The 18,259-nt window shown below is 43.9% G+C and overlaps 1 protein-coding gene across 2 annotated transcripts in view; it reads right to left on the bottom strand.

The window, feature by feature from the left end:
* LOC129829651 (neural cell adhesion molecule L1-like) overlaps positions 1 to 18,259 on the bottom strand; it is a 146,645-nt gene that overhangs the window by 116,625 nt on the left and 11,761 nt on the right. The window lies entirely within an intron of this gene.

Below are 18,259 nucleotides of genomic sequence, written 5' to 3'. Positions count from 1 at the left end.
GTGTAACTCTGTGTTGTTGTATGTGTCGAACGGCTTTGCTTTATCTTGGCCAGGTCGCAATTGTAAATGAGAACTTGTTCTCAACTTTTCTACCTGCTTAAATAAAGGTGAAAAATCAAAATAGGCAGTCTATTTTGAGAGAGAGAGAGAGAGAGCGAGAGAGAGAGAGAGAGAGCGAGAGAGAGAGAGAGAGAGAGAGAGAGAGAGGATGTGGGGGAGAGCAAATTATTTTCTTTTTTTGCATTTACATTTAAGTCATTTAGCAGACGCTCTTATCCAGAGCAAATCTTCTTTCAAAAAAATTGCTGTGGATTGTTTCAAATCACAAGTGTGTTTGGGAAGCCTGCAATTTGGGTAGTGAACTTGGCAAAATATGTGTGAAGATAGTGTGTCTTGAGTATAATTGAAAATGTTGCATCAAGAAGAAGAGGAGGGGTTGTGGCGGAGATATGGTGTGTCTCCAGAATGCATGTAGGAAAGTGCCCATTTGGCAATATCATATTTTTTATTGTCTTAACTCACCAAGTACACCACCATTCTTTTCACCGGGCCTAACATAAGTCAACGTAGTCTATTATTTTAACATCCATGGTGAATGATAGTTCCTCAGTATTTGAAAAATCTTTCCAACACTCCGGGCCGCGGTAATCACCAAGCCTCGGTGTGAAAGAGCAAAATATCATGATCTGATGATCGCATATATCCAGTGGAAACGTCATTAAAAAACAGCTTTCTGTCCCGGGCTCACTGGTACAGGAAACTTTGAGGGCCCGGAATAGGCTAGTTGATACAGTGTTGTGAGTTTGTTTGCGACAGCTTGGGGGCCGGACCCTGTGAGAATTTGATTCAACGTCGAACTTCACTAGCAACAGCTCAAGTCAAGACAGATAGAACAGGAGGCTGACAGGCGGAGAGGAGAGATGCCTGTGATTGAAAGAACCTAAATTTTCATCAGGATATTTTCTACTGTTTTATTTTCTCGGCTGTTTAAAAAAAAATGTTTTACCTTTATTTAACCAGGTAATCAACTGTATTTTACTTAGTTGATGATTGAAGTTATATTCCTACTGCTGAATTGGCCTATTGGCCATCTATGAGTTATATGCTCTCGTTTCTTTAGCCGCCAATGGATCACAGTGTATCTATTTGTTTATATGGCAGAGGCTAGTGTTCTCGCCTTAGTTTAATTAGTTCTACTTTCAGATTTTTATCATTTTACTTCAGATTTGTATGATTAACCACGTGGCAATGATTTTGAGAAACCAAAACATCATTATTGAAATCAAACTGTAACACGAATATGTGCATATATAAATATGAATATCTGTCACGCAGATCGGTAGAAACGGTAAGATAAATTGTAAGCTTCCCCAAACTTGAAACTCATGAGCTGCCTATGGTCTTTACGCGAGCGCACACATAGGAGGTCCTGTGAAAAAACGGGCCCGCCTACGGAAATCAAATGCCCGTCCAACTGATTAGTTCTGGCGCCGGGTCTGGAGCTGCATCCCACAGAGCGGTAAGGGCAGGCTGGGAGTCTAGTCTAGTCCATCAGAGAGCCAGCCATAGTAACGCCCATGTCAGACAGACAGACAGACAGACAGACAGACAGACAGACAGACAGACAGACAGACAGACAGACAGACAGACAGAAAATGAGAGAGGGGGGGAGGGGGTGAATGATTTTTTTTTTTAAAGAGAGAGAATCTTCTTTTGCTTTCCTCCTTTCCTGTGTCTGGGCAGCGTTAGGAGCTGTGTCTGGGCAGCGTTAGGAGCTGTGTCTGGGCAGCGTTAGGAGCTGTGTCTGGGCAGCGTTAGGAGCTGTGTCTGGGCAGCGTTAGGAGCTGTGTCTGGGCAGCGTTAGGAGCTGTGTCTGGGCAGCGTTAGGAGCTGTGTCTGGGCAGCGTTAGGAGCTGTGTCTGGGCAGCGTTAGGAGCTGTGTTTGGGCAGCGTTAGGAGCTGTGTCTGGGCAGCGTTAGGAGCTGTGTTTGGGCAGCGTTAGGAGCTGTGTTTGGGCAGCGTTAGGAGCTGTGTTTGGGCAGCGTTAGGAGCTGTGTCTGGGCAGCGTTAGGAGCTGTGTTTGGCCAGCGTTAGGAGCTGTGTCTGTGTGTTTAGATGCCAGGTGTGTCTGCCTTACCTCTCTGCCTACCTTTACTCTGTGACATTTCAATCACTGCAAGCATCTCTCTTTCTCTCTCTACCACCCACCTGCTTTGTGCTCTCTTCTTCTATCCTATCCTATCATTAGGCTCGTTAGTGTTGGCCGGGGCCTCTGTCTATTTTCGCCTCTGATGGCTTTGTCTTTCCCCTCTTATTCCCCCTCTCTCCATCCACCATCCTCCCTCTCCCCATCCCCCTTCTCTCCATACCCCTCCATAACGTTCCAACTTGCCTGGCATGTTATAGACCTAATGCACACTGCTCAAAATGCTACACTACAATCGGTGATGTTCTCTCTATCTCTCTCTCTCTCTCTTCCCCTGCCCGCCCTTCATCTGTCTCCTCCCTCACACTCCTCTGTCTCCTCCCTCACCCCCTCTTTCTCCCCCCTCACCCCCCTCTGTGGGTCGCTGAAGGGATTAAATTATCCTGGTGTATAGGTATTAAACTAGCCCGGTGTATACGGTTTAAATGATCCTGGTGTATAGGGATTCAATTAGCCCGGTGTATAGGAATTAAATTAACCCGGTCTATAAGTATTAAATTAGCTCGGTGTATAGATATTAAATTAGCTCGGTGAATAGGGATTAAATTAGCTCAGTGAATAGGGATTAAATTAGCCCGGTGTATAGGGATTAAATTAGCTCAGTGAATAGGGATTAAATTAGCCCAGTGTAAAGGGATTAAATTAGCTCAGTGAATAGGGATTAAATTAGCTCAGTGTATAGGTATTAAATTAGCTCAGTGTATAGGTATTAAATTAGCTCAGTATATAGGTATTACATTAGCTCAGTGTATTGGTATTAAATTAGCTCAGTGTATTGGTATTAAATTAGCTCAGTGTATAGGTATTAAATTAGCTCAGTGTATTGGTATTAAATTAGCTCAGTGTATAGGTATTAAATTAGCTCAGTGTATTGGTATTAAATTAGCTCAGTGAATACAGATTAAATTAGCTCAGTATATAGGTATTAAATTAGCTCAGTGAATACAGATTAAATTAGCTCAGTATATAGGTATTAAATTAGCTCAGTGTATAGGTATTACATTAGCTCAGTATATAGGTATTAAATTAGCTCAGTGTATTGGTATTACATTAGCTCAGTGTATAGGTATTAAATTAGCTCAGTGTATTGGTATTAAATTAGCTCAGTGTATTGGTATTACATTAGCTCAGTGTATTGGTATTACATTAGCTCAGTGTATAGGTATTAAATTAGCTCAGTGTATTGGTATTACATTAGCTCAGTGTATTGGTATTACATTAGCTCAGTGTATAGGTATTAAATTAGCTCAGTGTGTAGGTATTAAATTAGCTCAGTGAATACAGATTAAATTAAACAGGTGTATCGGAATTAAATTAGATCAGTGAATAGGGATTACATTAGCCCGGTGCATAGGGATTCAATTAGCCCGGTGTCTAGGGATTCAATTAGCCCGGTGCATAGGGATTCAATTAGCCCGGTGTCTAGGGATTCAATTAGCCCGGTGTCTAGGGATTCAATTAGCCCGGTGCATAGGGATTCAATTAGCCCGGTGTCTAGGGATTAAATTAGCTCAGTGTCTAGGGATTCAATTAGCCCGGTGCATAGGGATTCAATTGGCCCGGTGCATAGGGATTCAATTATCCCGTTGTCTAGGGATTAAATTAGCCCGGTGTCTAGGGATTAAATTAGCTCGGTGCATAGGGATTCAATTGGCCCGGTGCATAGGGATTCAATTATCCCGGTGTCTTGGGATTCAATTAGCCCGGTGTCTAGGGATTAAATTAGCTCGGTATCTAGGGATTCAATTAGCCCGGTGCATAGGGATTCAATTGGCCCGGTGCATAGCGATTCAATTAGCCCGGTGTCTAGGGATTAAATTAGCTCGGTGTCTAGGGATTCAATTAGCCCGGTGTCTAGGGATTAAATTAGCCCAGTGTCTAGGGATTTAATTAGCCCGGTGCATAGGGATTCAATTGGCCCGGTGCATAGGGATTCAATTATCCCGTTGTCTAGGGATTAAATTAGCTCGGTGTATAGGGATTAAATTAACCCGGTGTCTAGGGATTCAATTAGCCCGGTGTATAGGGGTTAAATCAGCCCCGTGTATAGGGATTACACATACCACATAACTAATCCCCTATCACACCACAGGAGACTGCTGAGGGGAGGACGGCTCATAATAATGCCTGGAATGGAGTAAATGGAATGGTATTAAACACATGAAAACCATGTGTTTGATTTGTTCGATACCATTCAATTGATTCCATTCCAGCCACTACTATGAGCACGTCCTCCCCAGTTAAGGTACCACGGTCCGCCTCTGTACCACACCACCTAATCCAGGCCTAATGAATATATCATGGCTGACACACAGACAGCAGCAGTGTGCCTCTTCACTGTAGTCACACGATACAGAGACATAGGCTGCTTCCCAAAAGGCACCCTATTCCCTATAGAGTGCACTGTAAAAAAAACAAAAAAACAGAGCACTATGAAGGGAAAACTGTGCCCTTTGTAATGCAGGCATAGTGACAGACTGGTTTATGCACAGTACCTATTCCAGTCACAGTACTGGAAGTTATAGTACACTCATACACTGTGTTAGATGAGAAAACAGGCTATTTCCATATCCAGCTGTTCCTACAGTAGGACCAATAGAACAAGAGACAGTGGAGTGAGGCAACGTGAGACTACAGTAGGACCAATAGAACAAGAGACAGTGGAGTGAGGCAACGTGAGACTACAGTAGGTTCAATAGAACAAGAGACAGTGGAGTGAGGCAACGTGAGACTACAGTAGGACCAATAGAACAAGAGACAGTGGAGTGAGGCAACGTGAGACTACAGTAGGACCAATAGAACAAGAGACAGTGGAGTGAGGCAACGTGAGACTACAGTAGGACCAATAGAACAAGAGACAGTGGAGTGAGGCAACGTGAGACTACAGTAGGACCAATAGAACAAGAGACAGTGGAGTGAGGCAACGTGAGACTACAGTAGGACCAATAACAAGAGACAGTGGAGTGAGGCAACGTGAGACTACAGTAGGTTCAATAGATTTTAGAGACAGTGGAGTGAGGCAACGTGAGACTACAGTAGGTTCAATAGAACAAGAGACAGTGGAGTGAGGCAACGTGAGACTACAGTAGGTTCAATAGAACAAGAGACAGTGGAGTGAGGCAACGTGAGACTACAGTAGGACCAATAGAACAAGAGACAGTGGAGTGAGGCAACGTGAGACTACAGTAGGTTCAATAGAACAAGAGACAGTGGAGTGAGGCAACGTGAGACTACAGTTGGTTCAATAGAACAAGAGACAGTGGAGTGAGGCAACGTGAGACTACAGTAGGTTCAATAGAACAAGAGACAGTGGAGTGAGGCAACGTGAGACTACAGTTGGTTCAATAGAACAAGAGACAGTGGAGTGAGGCAACGTGAGACTACAGTAGGTTCAATAGAACAAGAGACAGTGGAGTGAGGCAATCTGAGACTACAGTAGGACCAACAGAACAAGAGACAGTGGAGTGAGGCAACGTGAGACTACAGTAGGACCAACAGAACAAGAGACAGTGGAGTGAGGCAACGTGAGACTACAGTAGGTTCAATAGAACAAGAGACAGTGGAGTGAGGCAACGTGAGACTACAGTAGGACCAATAGAACAAGAGACAGTGGAGTGAGGCAATCTGAGACTACATTAAGTTCAATAGAATACGAGACTGTGGAGTCATGTAACGCGAGAGTACAGTAGATTCAATAGAGTACAAGACTGTGAAGTCAGGTAACATGAGACTACAGTAGGTTCATTAGAACAAGAGCTACTTAATTTATCCTGAATCTACATTCAAATATTTTATGCTTTTTGAGTTTGTGCTATTCAGTACAGTTCTTTGATTTATAATTATTTAGGGCAAAGGAATACACAGTGAATAATTTGTGTCAATCATGCCATGTGTCAATCATTTAATGGCAAGTAGTCATCTTCCATAAAGGACACTGTCATAATCTCCCAGTGAGCTCCATAGACGGCCAAGTCCCCTGCCTCAGTTTCTATCTACAAGCCATCAGAATGCTGAACACATGAACTGTAATGACCACCTGCACTACACACGCGCACACGCACACACACATTTATGCTACGCACACACATCCCAACATGGGCCAGCATCCCTGTGGAACGCTTACGACACCTTGTAGAGTCCATGCCCCAACAACTTGAGGCTGTTCCTAATGTTCGGTATACTCAGTGCATTCTGTGGGTGTACAGTATTTTGCATATAGTACACTTGGCGTCAGACACAGTGGATGATTGAGGAGTTGTCTAAGACACTGCATCTCAGTGCTAGAGGCGTCAAATCCAGACTGTATCACAACCTGTCCGTGATTTGGAGTCCCATATGCCGGACAACAATTGGCCCAGCGAGTTTGGCCGGTGTAGGCCGTCATTGTAAATAAGAATGTGTTCTTAACTGACTTGCCTAGTTACATAAAGGTTAAAAAAAAAATGTTAAAAAATTATTCAGTAAAGACCTTTAAGTCTTTACTGAAGACTTATCTCTTCAGTAGGTCATATGATTGAGTGTAGTCTGGCCCAGGAGTGTGAAGGTGAACGGAAAGGCCCTGGAGCAACGAACCGCCCTTGCTGTCTCTGCCTGGCCGGTTCCCCTCTCTCCACTGGGATTCTCTGCCTCTAACCCTATTGCAGGGGCTGAGTCACTGGCTTACTGGTGCTCTTTCATGCCGTCCCTAGGAGGGGTGCGTCACTTGAGTGGGTTGAGTTACTGACGTGATCTTCCTGTCTGGGTTGGCCCCCCCCCCCTTGGTTTGTGCTATGGTGGAGATCTTTGTGGGCTATACTCGGCCTTGTCTCAGGATTGTAAGTTGGTGGTTGAAGATATCCCTCTAGTGGTGCGGGGGCTGTGCTTTGGCAAAGTGGGTGGGGTTATATCCTTCCTGTTTGGCCTTGTCCGGGGGTATCATCGGATGGGGCCACAGTGTCTCCTGACCCCTCCTGTCTCAGCCTCCAGTATGTATGCTGCAGTAGTTTATGTGTCGGGGGGCTAGGGTCAGTTTGTTATATCTGGAGTACTTCTCCTGTCTTATCCGGTGTCCTGTGTGAATTTAAGTATGCTCTCTCTAATTCTCTCCTTCTCTCTTTCTTTCTCTCTCTCTGAGAACCTGAGCCCTAGGACCATACGTCAGGACTACCGGGCATGATGACTCCTTGCTGTCCCCAGTCCACCTGGCCTTGCTGCTGTTCCAGTTTCAACTGTTCTGCCTGCGGTTATGGAACCCCTACCTGTCCCAGACCTGCTGCTTTCAACTCTTAATGATCGGCTATGAAAAGCCAACTGACATTTATTCCTGATTATTATTTGACCATGCTTGTCATTTATGAACATTTTGAAAATCTTGGCTTTCTCTAATTCTCTCCTTCTCTCTTTCTTTCTCTCTCTCGGAGGACCTGAGCCCTAGGACCATACGTCAGGACTACCGGGCATGATGACTCCTTGCTGCCCCCAGTCCACCTGGCCTTGCTGCTATTCCAGTTTCAACTGTTCTGCCTGCGATTATGGAACCCCTACCTGTCCCAGACCTGCTGTTTTCAACTCTTAATGATCGGCTATGAAAAGCCAACTGACATTTATTCCTGATTATTATTTGACCATGCTTGTCACTTATGAACATTTTGAACATCTTGGCCATGTTCTGTTATAATCTCCACCCGGCACAGCCAGAAGAGGACTGGCCACCCCTCATAGCCTGGTTCCTCTCTAGGTTTCTTCCTGGGTTTTGGCCTTTCTAGGGAGTTTTTCCTAGCCACCGTGCTTCTACACCTGCATTGCTTGCTGTTTGGAGTTTTAGGCTGGGTTTCTGTACAGCACTTCGAGATATTAGCTGATGTACGAAGGGCTATATAAAATAAACTTGATTTGATGTGACACACACACACACACATGCATGAACACAGGCAAGCATGCAGACGCACGCACACACGCACTCCCACACTTCCTCTACATTCAACAGAACACTTCATCCACCCATAGTGCAGAAGTGAGACACACTGTCCAGGACAGAGATGTGATTCAGGACTGTTTTAGTCCTGTTCCATAAAACCTCTTTGATAGGACTAGCATGTGTTCGATGGGAGGAAGAGGGGAATTCTTACAGCAACTTGAAGACAAAGACATCCTTTTGTCAGAGTGACAGAGCAAGAGAGAGATAAGTCGTTACAACACTGTATATATATATATAATATGACATTTGTAATGTCTTTATTCTTTTGAAACTTCTGTGAGTGTAATGTTTACTGTTCATTTGTATTGTTTATTTCACTTTTGTATATTATCTACCTCACTTACTTTGGCAATGTTAACATATGTTTCCCATGCCATAAAGCCCCTTGAATTGAATTGAGAGAGAGAGCGAGAGAGAGAGACAGAGCAAGAGAGAGAGGGAGCGAGACAGACAGCAAGAGAGAGAGAGGGAGCGAGAGAGAGAGGGAGAGAGAGAGGGAGCAAGACAGGCAGCAAGAGAGAGAGAGGGAGCGAGAGAGAGAGAGGGAGAGAGAGAGGGAGCGAGAGAGAGAGAGGGAGCGAGAGAGAGGGAGCGAGAGAGAGAGCGAGAGAGAGAGGGAGCGAGAGAGAGAGAGGGAGCGAGAGAGAGCGAGAGAGAGAGGGAGCGAGAGAGAGAGAGGGAGCGAGCGAGAGAGAGAGCGAGGGAGTGAGGGAGAGAGAGAGAGAGAGAGAGAGAGAGAGAGAGAGGGAGCGATAGAGAGGGAGCGAGAGAGACAGAGCAGAGAGAGGGAGCGAGAGAGAGGGAGCGAGAGAGACAGAGCAGAGAGAGGGAGCGAGAGAGAGAGGGAGCGAGAGAGAGAGAGGGAGCGAGAGAGAGGGAGCGAGAGAGAGGGAGCGAGAGAGAGAGAGGGAGCGATAGAGACAGAGCAGAGAGAGGACACGAACCTGACACCCTCAGCACACAGGGGGACAAACACCTGCCTGCAGGTGACAGCATTCCCTCCCCCATATGCCCCCCTAGGCATAACTATGACAACATAACCAACAAAAACGGGTCACAACTCCTGCAGCTCTGTCGCACGCTGGGTATGTACATAGTCAATGGTAGGCTTCGAGGGGACTCCTATGGTAGGTACACCTATAGCTCATCTCTTGGCAGTAGCACTGTAGACTACTTTATCACTGACCTCAACCCAGAGTCTCTCAGAGCGTTCACAGTCAGCCCACTGACACCCCTATCAGATCACAGCAAAATTACAGTCTACTTGAACAGAGCAATACTCAATCATGAGGCATCAAAGCCAAAGGAACTGAGTAACATTAAGAAATGCTATAGATGGAAGGAATGCAGTTTGGAAACCTACCAAAAAACAATTAGGCAACAGCAAATCCAATCCCTTTTAGACAACTTCCTGGGTAAAACGTTCCACTGCAATAGTGAAGGTGTAAACTTGGCAGTAGAAAATCTTAACAGTATATTTGACCTCTCAGCTTCCCTATCAAATCTAAAAATCTCAAATAGAAAACCGAAGAAAATGAACAACAATGACAAATGGTTTGATGAAGAATGCAAAAATCTAAGAAATAAATTGAGAAACCTGTCCAACCAAAAACATAGAGACCCGGAAAACCTGAGTCTACGCCTTCACTATGGTGAATCACTAAAACAATACAGAAATACACTACGGAAAAAGAAGGAACAGCATGTCAGAAATCAGCTCAATGTAATTGAAGAATCCATAGACTCTAACCAATTCTGGGAAAATTGGAAAACACTAAACAAACAACAACACGAAGAATTATCTATCCAAAATGGAGATGTATGGGTAAACCACTTCTCCAATCTTTTTGGCTCTATAACAAAGAATAAAGAGCAAAAACATATACATGATCAAATACAAATACTAGAATCAACTATTAAAAACTACCAGAACCCACTGGATTCTCCAATTACCTTGAATGAGTTACAGGACAAAATAAAAACCCTCCAACCCAAAAAGGCCTGTGGTGTTGATGGTATCCTTAATGAAATGATCAAATATACAGACAACAAATTCCAATTGGCTATACTAAAACTCTTTAACATCGTCCTTAGCTCTGGCATCTTCCCCAATATTTGGAACCAAGGACTGATCACCCCAATCCACAAAAGTGGAGACAAATTTGACCCCAATAACTACCTTGGAATATGCGTCAACAGTAACCTTGGTCAAATACTCTGCATTATCATTAACAGCAGACTCGTACATTTCCTCAATGAACACAATGTACTGAGCAAATGTCAAATTGGCTTTTTACCAAATTACCGTACAACAGACCATGTATTCACCCTACACACCCTAATTGACAACCAAACAAACCAAAACAAAGGCAAAGTCTTCTCATGCTTTGTTGATTTCAAAAAAGCCTTCGACTCAATTTGGCATGAGGGTCTGCTATACAAATTGATGGAAAGTGGTGTTGGGGTAAAACATACGACATTATAAAATCCATGTACACAAACAACAAGTGTGCGGTTAAAATTGGCAAAAAACACACACATTTCTTCACACAGGGTCGTGGGGTGAGACAGGGATGCAGCTTAAGCCCCACCCTCTTCAACATATATATCAACGAATTGGCGCGGGCACTAGAACAGTCTGCAGCACCCGGTCTCACCCTACTAGAATCCGAAGTCAAATGTCTACTATTTGCTGATGATCTGGTACTTCTGTCACCAACCAAGGAGGGACTACAGCAGCACCTAGATCTTCTGCACAGATTCTGTCAGACCTGGGCCCTGACAGTAAATCTCAGTAAGACCAAAATAATGGTGTTCCAAAAAAGGTCCAGTCGCCAGGACCACAAATTCCATCTAGACACCGTTGCCCTAGAGCACACAAAAAACTATACATACCTCGGCCTAAACATCAGCACCACAGGTAACTTCCACAAAGCTGTGAACGATCTGAGAGACAAGGCAAGAAGGGCATTCTATGCCATCAAAAGGAACATAAATTTCAACATACCAATTAGGATCTGGCTAAAAATACTTGAATCAGTCATAGAGCCCATTGCCCTTTATGGTTGTGAGGTCTGGGGTCCGCTCACCAACCAAGATTTCACAAAATGGGGCAAACACCAAATTGAGACTCTGCATGCAGAATTCTGCAAAAATATCCTCCGCGTACAACGCAGAACACCAAATAATGCATGCAGAGCAGAATTAGGCCGATACCCACTAATTATCAAAATCCAGAAAAGAGCCGTTAAATTCTACAACCACCTAAAAGGAAGCGATTCCCAAACCTTCCATAACAAAGCCATCACCTACAGAGAGATGAACCTGGAGAAGAGTCCCCTAAGCAAACTGGTCCTAGGGCTCTGTTCACAAACACAAACACACCCCACAAAGCCCCAGGACAACAGCACAATTAGACCCAACCAAATCATGAGAAAACAAAAAGATAATTACTTGACACATTGGAAAGAATTAACAAAAAAACAGAGCAAACTAGAATGCTATTTGGCCCTAAACAGAGAGTACACAGTGGCAGAATACCTGACCACTGTGACTGACCCAAACTTAAGGAAAGCTTTGACTATGTACAGACTCAGTGAGCATAGCCTTGCTATTGAGAAAGGCCGCCGTAGGCAGACATGGCTCTCAAGAGAAGACAGGCTATGTGCACACTGCCCACAAAATGAGGTGGAAACCGAGCTGCACTTCCTAACCTCCTGCCCAATGTATGACAATATTAGAGACACATATTTCCCTCAGATCACACAGATCCACAAAGAATTCGAAAACAAATCCAATTTTGATAAACTCCCATATCTACTGGGTGAAATTCCACAGTGTGCCAACACAGCAGCAAGATTTGTGACCTGTTGCCACAAGAAAAGGGCAACCAGTGAAAAACAAACACCATTGTAAATACAACCCATATTTATGATTACTTATTTTAACTTGTGTGCTTTAACCATTTGTACATTGTTACAACACTGTATATATTTAATATGACACTCGTAATGTCTTTATTGTTTTGAAACTTCTGTATGTGTAATGTTTACTGTTAATTTGTTTTGTTTGTTTCACTTTTGTGTATTGTCTACCTCATTTGCTTTGGCAATGTTAACACATGTTTCCCATGCCAATAAAGCCCCTTGAATTGAATTGAATTGAGAGGGAGCGAGAGAGAGAGAGAGGGAGCGAGAGAGAGAGAGAGGGAGCGAGAGAGAGAGAGGGAGCGATAGAGACAGAGCAGAGAGAGGGAGCGAGAGAGAGAGAGAGGGAGCGAGAGAGACAGAGCAGAGAGAGGGAGCGAGAGAGAGAGCGAGAGAGAGAGGGAGCGAGAGAGAGAGAGGGAGCGAGAGAGAGAGAGGGAGCGAGAGAGAGAGGGAGCGAGAGAGACAGAGCAGAGAGAGGGAGCGAGAGAGAGAGCGAGAGAGAGAGCGAGAGAGAGAGAGAGAGAGAGGGAGCGAGAGAGCGAGAGAGAGAGGGAGCGAGAGAGAGAGAGGGAGCGAGAGAGAGAGAGAGAGAGAGAGGGAGCGAGAGAGAGAGCGAGAGAGAGAGGGAGCGAGAGAGAGAGCGAGAGAGAGAGGGAGCGAGAGAGAGAGCGAGAGAGAGAGGGAGCGAGAGAGAGAGAGGGAGCGAGAGAGAGCGAGAGAGAGAGGGAGCGAGAGAGAGGGAGCGAGCGAGAGGGAGCGAGAGAGAGAGCGAGGGAGTGAGGGAGAGAGAGAGAGAGAGAGAGAGAGAGAGAGAGAGGGAGCGATAGAGAGGGAGCGAGAGAGACAGAGCAGAGAGAGGGAGCGAGAGAGAGGGAGCGAGAGAGACAGAGCAGAGAGAGGGAGCGAGAGAGAGAGGGCGCGAGAGAGAGAGAGGGAGCGAGAGAGAGGGAGCGAGAGAGAGAGAGGGAGCGATAGAGACAGAGCAGAGAGAGGACACGAACCTGACACCCTCAGCACACAGGGGGACAAACACCTGCCTGCAGGTGACAGCATTCCCTCCCCCATATGCCCCCCTAGGCATAACTATGACAACATAACCAACAAAAACGGGTCACAACTCCTGCAGCTCTGTCGCACGCTGGGTATGTACATAGTCAATGGTAGGCTTCGAGGGGACTCCTATGGTAGGTACACCTATAGCTCATCTCTTGGCAGTAGCACTGTAGACTACTTTATCACTGACCTCAACCCAGAGTCTCTCAGAGCGTTCACAGTCAGCCCACTGACACCCCTATCAGATCACAGCAAAATTACAGTCTACTTGAACAGAGCAATACTCAATCATGAGGCATCAAAGCCAAAGGAACTGAGTAACATTAAGAAATGCTATAGATGGAAGGAATGCAGTTTGGAAACCTACCAAAAAACAATTAGGCAACAGCAAATCCAATCCCTTTTAGACAACTTCCTGGGTAAAACGTTCCACTGCAATAGTGAAGGTGTAAACTTGGCAGTAGAAAATCTTAACAGTATATTTGACCTCTCAGCTTCCCTATCAAATCTAAAAATCTCAAATAGAAAACCGAAGAAAATGAACAACAATGACAAATGGTTTGATGAAGAATGCAAAAATCTAAGAAATAAATTGAGAAACCTGTCCAACCAAAAACATAGAGACCCGGAAAACCTGAGTCTACGCCTTCACTATGGTGAATCACTAAAACAATACAGAAATACACTACGGAAAAAGAAGGAACAGCATGTCAGAAATCAGCTCAATGTAATTGAAGAATCCATAGACTCTAACCAATTCTGGGAAAATTGGAAAACACTAAACAAACAACAACACGAAGAATTATCTATCCAAAATGGAGATGTATGGGTAAACCACTTCTCCAATCTTTTTGGCTCTATAACAAAGAATAAAGAGCAAAAACATATACATGATCAAATACAAATACTAGAATCAACTATTAAAAACTACCAGAACCCACTGGATTCTCCAATTACCTTGAATGAGTTACAGGACAAAATAAAAACCCTCCAACCCAAAAAGGCCTGTGGTGTTGATGGTATCCTTAATGAAATGATCAAATATACAGACAACAAATTCCAATTGGCTATACTAAAACTCTTTAACATCGTCCTTAGCTCTGGCATCTTCCCCAATATTTGGAACCAAGGACTGATCACCCCAATCCACAAAAGTGGAGACAAATTTGACCCCAATAACTACCTTGGAATATGCGTCAACAGTAACCTTGGTCAAATACTCTGCATTATCATTAACAGCAGACTCGTACATTTCCTCAATGAACACAATGTACTGAGCAAATGTCAAATTGGCTTTTTACCAAATTACCGTACAACAGACCATGTATTCACCCTACACACCCTAATTGACAACCAAACAAACCAAAACAAAGGCAAAGTCTTCTCATGCTTTGTTGATTTCAAAAAAGCCTTCGACTCAATTTGGCATGAGGGTCTGCTATACAAATTGATGGAAAGTGGTGTTGGGGTAAAACATACGACATTATAAAATCCATGTACACAAACAACAAGTGTGCGGTTAAAATTGGCAAAAAACACACACATTTCTTCACACAGGGTCGTGGGGTGAGACAGGGATGCAGCTTAAGCCCCACCCTCTTCAACATATATATCAACGAATTGGCGCGGGCACTAGAACAGTCTGCAGCACCCGGTCTCACCCTACTAGAATCCGAAGTCAAATGTCTACTATTTGCTGATGATCTGGTACTTCTGTCACCAACCAAGGAGGGACTACAGCAGCACCTAGATCTTCTGCACAGATTCTGTCAGACCTGGGCCCTGACAGTAAATCTCAGTAAGACCAAAATAATGGTGTTCCAAAAAAGGTCCAGTCGCCAGGACCACAAATTCCATCTAGACACCGTTGCCCTAGAGCACACAAAAAACTATACATACCTCGGCCTAAACATCAGCACCACAGGTAACTTCCACAAAGCTGTGAACGATCTGAGAGACAAGGCAAGAAGGGCATTCTATGCCATCAAAAGGAACATAAATTTCAACATACCAATTAGGATCTGGCTAAAAATACTTGAATCAGTCATAGAGCCCATTGCCCTTTATGGTTGTGAGGTCTGGGGTCCGCTCACCAACCAAGATTTCACAAAATGGGGCAAACACCAAATTGAGACTCTGCATGCAGAATTCTGCAAAAATATCCTCCGCGTACAACGCAGAACACCAAATAATGCATGCAGAGCAGAATTAGGCCGATACCCACTAATTATCAAAATCCAGAAAAGAGCCGTTAAATTCTACAACCACCTAAAAGGAAGCGATTCCCAAACCTTCCATAACCTGTTATGGCTGCACGCTGAATATTGAAAAAACTGGAAAATGTGTGCACATTTTCAAACGGCCTCCTAAGAAACTTTTTATTTTCCAATATGCATATATTTACTACTGTTGGATAGATAACAGTCTGTAGTTTCTAAAAAGGTTTGAATTGTTTCTCTAAGTTGAACAGAAATATTTTTACAGCCATTTTCCCAGCCGAATTGAGTTTCCCAAAATGCGATGTGTCTCTTTAAGACCTTCTCTATAAAAGGCCATTTGACTTGTGACCATAGGGACACGTCAGAGGCGTTCGTCAGACTGTAATGCGGAAGTGAGAATTGAAAGGAGTCGAATATCTCGTCCCTGGACTGAATAACACAACTTCTTGTGAGACCTGCGCAGTTAAAATAAAAATCCGGGCGCGAAGGATAATTTGATCTCGGCTTCTGGAACAAGGTAGATAACGTTGAATATGATGCCTGACTACGATATTATTTGCTACATGTCACAAAATCATCCTAAAGTATGTTTTTTCAATATACTTTAATTATATTATCGCAATTTATTCTGGACTTTAGATGTGAAACGACGGAAGAATTTTTTGAAGAAACGCTTTCTGGCGCAGCAATGCTATCGTGCTAGCTAACCAAAGAGGGAAATAATTCGTTCTGGAACCCAACTAAAGACTCTACTGGACATTGGACCCCGTTACAACATTCTGATGGAGTACCAAGAAAGATAAGACCCAATTTGGGATGCTTTTTCATATATATGTCGAACTGTTGAATGCTAACTCTGCTAACTGTGCTAGGCTAGCACTTGACTAGAATCAATGCTGCCTTATGCTAGCTTATGATGTTAGCTAATATAACGATATATTGTGTTTTCGCTGTAAAACACTTCAAAAATCGGAAATGTTGTCTGTATTCACACGATATCTGTCTTTCATTAGTTATCCACCATATGTTTTTCTGAAATGTTTTATGAGGTGTAATTAGTAGCCGACGTTGGTGTATGTATTTTCTCTGGCTACTCCCGGCTGGATTCAGACTGTAGCTATGTATTAGCATTTTTGGGTAGCATCAATGTAAAACTGATTTATAGCTAAAATATGCACTTTTTATGAACAAAACATAGATTTATTGTGTAACATGTTATATGACTGTCATCTGAGGTCGTTTTTTCTGGGCTCTTTAGGTTGGTTTTAGTTTATTTCGGTTGGTTGTGCATGCTACTTCAATCATAATTCATACTTCATAATCATAATTCATACGTGTCTGTCCACTTTTGTATTTGGTGGTGAGCTAACATAAATATATGTGGTGTTTTCTCTGTAAAACATTTAAAAAATCGGACATGTTGGCTGGATTGACAAGATGTTTATCTTTCAAATGCTGTATTGGACTTGTTAATGTGTAAAAGTTAAATATTTTTTAAAAATAGATTTTGAATTTCGCGCCCTGCAGGGGTGTCATTTTCGGTCCGAGGTCGGGCTTGCACGCCAAACAGGATAACAAAGCCATCACCTACAGAGAGATGAACCTGGAGAAGAGTCCCCTAAGCAAACTGGTCCTAGGGCTCTGTTCACAAACACAAACACACCCCACAAAGCCCCAGGACAACAGCACAATTAGACCCAACCAAATCATGAGAAAACAAAAAGATAATTACTTGACACATTGGAAAGAATTAACAAAAAAACAGAGCAAACTAGAATGCTATTTGGCCCTAAACAGAGAGTACACAGTGGCAGAATACCTGACCACTGTGACTGACCCAAACTTAAGGAAAGCTTTGACTATGTACAGACTCAGTGAGCATAGCCTTGCTATTGAGAAAGGCCGCCGTAGGCAGACATGGCTCTCAAGAGAAGACAGGCTATGTGCACACTGCCCACAAAATGAGGTGGAAACCGAGCTGCACTTCCTAACCTCCTGCCCAATGTATGACAATATTAGAGACACATATTTCCCTCAGATCACACAGATCCACAAAGAATTCGAAAACAAATCCAATTTTGATAAACTCCCATATCTACTGGGTGAAATTCCACAGTGTGCCAACACAGCAGCAAGATTTGTGACCTGTTGCCACAAGAAAAGGGCAACCAGTGAAAAACAAACACCATTGTAAATACAACCCATATTTATGATTACTTATTTTAACTTGTGTGCTTTAACCATTTGTACATTGTTACAACACTGTATATATTTAATATGACACTCGTAATGTCTTTATTGTTTTGAAACTTCTGTATGTGTAATGTTTACTGTTAATTTGTTTTGTTTGTTTCACTTTTGTGTATTGTCTACCTCATTTGCTTTGGCAATGTTAACACATGTTTCCCATGCCAATAAAGCCCCTTGAATTGAATTGAATTGAGAGGGAGCGAGAGAGAGAGAGAGGGAGCGAGAGAGAGAGAGAGGGAGCGAGAGAGAGAGAGGGAGCGATAGAGACAGAGCAGAGAGAGGGAGCGAGAGAGAGAGAGAGGGAGCGAGAGAGACAGAGCAGAGAGAGGGAGCGAGAGAGAGAGCGAGAGAGAGAGGGAGCGAGAGAGAGAGAGGGAGCGAGAGAGAGAGAGGGAGCGAGAGAGAGAGGGAGCGAGAGAGACAGAGCAGAGAGAGGGAGCGAGAGAGAGAGCGAGAGAGAGAGCGAGAGAGAGAGAGAGAGAGAGGGAGCGAGAGAGCGAGAGAGAGAGGGAGCGAGAGAGAGAGAGGGAGCGAGAGAGAGAGAGAGAGAGAGAGGGAGCGAGAGAGAGAGCGAGAGAGAGAGGGAGCGAGAGAGAGAGCGAGAGAGAGAGGGAGCGAGAGAGAGAGCGAGGGAGTGAGGGAGCGA

The sequence above is a fragment of the Salvelinus fontinalis genome, chromosome 31 (assembly GCF_029448725.1).
Source record: "Salvelinus fontinalis isolate EN_2023a chromosome 31, ASM2944872v1, whole genome shotgun sequence".
In the NCBI taxonomy this organism is placed as follows: Eukaryota; Metazoa; Chordata; class Actinopteri; order Salmoniformes; family Salmonidae; genus Salvelinus; species Salvelinus fontinalis.
The sequence above is the reverse complement of the archived record's forward strand: the minus strand, read 5'-3'. Positions and strand labels throughout refer to the sequence as shown.